Below are 2,953 nucleotides of genomic sequence, written 5' to 3'. Positions count from 1 at the left end.
TTTATCGAAAAATTATTTTAAATATATCAAAGTTCATAATTTTTTATTATCTATAAATAGACATCAATATTGATATAGTTTTAAATAAAATAAAAAATTTATTTTTTTTAGAGTTTCAGCTCTCGTTATTCATAAGTAAATAAAAATCTATCAAAATTTTATTACAGTACATTCGTTATTCACTTATGAATAAAACGTATGTTTAACTTTTTTTTTTATAGATTAAGTATCGTTCATATTTGAATATGACACGTAATAAAGTTTTCTTAGTTAAAATATATTTTTTACATCATCTTTCGTCATATATTATATTTATATATGAATAAAACGTGTATTAGTTGTCGTCATATTTTATATTCATATATGAATAAAACATTTATCAGATTTTTGTTACAATTAATTTGTTATTAATAAATGAATAAGTAGTATAAATGATATTTAAACTGTAAAAAAAATAATTATATGTTTTTATTCATAAGTGAATAACGAATGTACTGTAGCAAAAATCTGATGCATCTTTATTCACTTATGAATAACGATAGCTGAAAATATAAAAAAAATAAATTTTTTATTTTATCTTAAAAGTATATCAATATGGATGTCTATTTGTAGAGAATAAAAAATCATGAATTTTGGTATATTTAAAATCATTTTTCTATAAAAATAGCTTCTTAAAAATTAAAAAAACGAAAAAAACTATGTTTTTGTAGATATTAAGGTAATGATTAGCATAGTTTAAGAAAACATATTTTGTTGGAAACACATGTGTATTCCTTATCCATTTACGCTGGTACAACGGAGGCTTTTGCGGCAAAAATAAATGAGTGGCTGAGAATGAGAATGATTCCCCCATTCTCAACCTTTTTTTATTTTCTCAATTGAACTTTTATATATATATATATATATATATATATATATATATATATATATGTATGTGTGTGTGTGTTACTAATAATAAATATAAAAAAATAATGCTTATCGGTCTATTTTTTAAATAAAAAAAAATATTGCAAAGATGATTGTTAATGATATGTGATTTATAATGGAATCTACATCAAGATATATTAAAAAATTGCATTTATATACAATAATACATATAAGTCTTTTTATTGCAAATGTGAATGTTATCATGCGTCGTCATTTATAATCAAGTAGAGATAAAATTATTAAAAATGATAATGATAATCAACTAGACATAAAATTATTCCTTCATGTTGACAATAAAATATAAAAATAGTTATGATAGATTATATAATGTTTTGTTTATAAATTAAACATGTTGTATCTTTCAAACCAGTAAATAACTATATATAAATCAAAATTTTTGTGAAACGTAGAATAACTATAAATACTACATATTAAGTAAAAACATAACTTCATTGAAAAAGTATAAATTCATTTTTATATTTACTTATAGTTATTACTACTGAGTATTTCCTCTGAGTATTTCCCCTCAACTCGAGTGTTAACCACATATGCAAGATAACCCGAACACACATGTTGGAGATACAACCTAGCCCTGACAGCCGAACAAAAAGTTGACCCAACCCTAATATCCCCGCCATAAATGGTGAGTTCTCTCAACTTGAGGTTCGAACTACCACCAACTACCTTTCACAATTGATCATGACTTCAAATATGCTCAACCAGTCCATCTCCACAATCACACACACATCTCTCATATGTCACATTTTTATCAAATTGACACATTTTGAATATTTATTATTAGTATGATTATTAATAAATAAAATCAACTATTGTATTTAATTAAGAAATAATTAATATTTTTGTGGAAATAATAAATAAAAAATATAAACTCACTTTTATATTTACTTCTAGTTATTAAAAAAAGTTGTTGTATAAACACTATATTTTATGAATAAAAATAAAAATTTAATTTGTTAAATATGTTTGGTGATAATACATATAAAAATGCAATAATGATTTTCAAGCTTATAATTAAATGTACATAAAAGTATTAAAAGATAAGATTGATATACAATGCATATAAATGTTTTTTTATTGCAAATGTGATTGCCACCACTTGTCGTTATTAATACTAAGTCCATATAAAAGTATTAAAAAAGAATATTGATATTTATAATAAGTCTACATAAAACTATTAAAAAATAATATTGATATTTATAATAAGTCTACATAAAAGTATTAAAAAATAATATTGATATTTATAATAAGTCTACATAAAAGTATTAAAAAATAATATTGATATTTATAATAAGTCTACATAAAAGTATTAAAAATAATGTTGATATACGCTGCTAATGTTGACATCCTTCATTATGAAAATAAAATATAAAAATAATTTATCATATCACTAATTGAAAACATCCTATGAATAGTGTCTTCAATCAGTAAATTTTTTGGCGGCTAATTACCTTTTATCGGCTTATATTATTTTACCGGTTGGCTTTTTACTGTTGATCGGCTAATTGTTTGGGTGCGTGAGTCATCGGCTCCATTGCTACGTGTTCTTCTCTTGATCGCCTCCGCTTCTTCGAGAAAACCACCACCGCCTCTGACTCTATCTACCTCTTTGCCTCTAACTCCATTGAAACAAACATGCATTCAATCATTCCCGTATGAAGTACGAACAATACCCATGTTCGTCGGAGATGAATACAGTCATCAGCTTGCTCTCCCACCACCGATCTCATCTAATCTACTTCTTCCACGATGGGTCATCTCTCAAAAAACATACTCAAATCAGAAATTGGTATTAGTTCTTGGACTCGATCTAATTTCCAATCAGTATTTTGGGGTTTTGAAGAGACCTAGAAGTCCCTGTGCTCGGTCATCGTCTCACTTCCTCTGTTGACGGTGACTCCTGTCGATCACCTACTACAGTGACTCCTGTCGACGACTTACTACAAGTGCAAAAATTCAGGTACCGCTGTCGACTGCTTCCCCCTCTTCCTCTTCTACTTTCGGCTTT

Source organism: Lactuca virosa, chromosome 7 (genome assembly GCF_052849685.1).
Source record: "Lactuca virosa cultivar CGN04683 chromosome 7, Lactuca_virosa_CGN04683_v6, whole genome shotgun sequence".
Classification (NCBI taxonomy): Eukaryota; Viridiplantae; Streptophyta; class Magnoliopsida; order Asterales; family Asteraceae; genus Lactuca; species Lactuca virosa.
Note: the sequence above shows the minus strand (reverse complement) of the source record.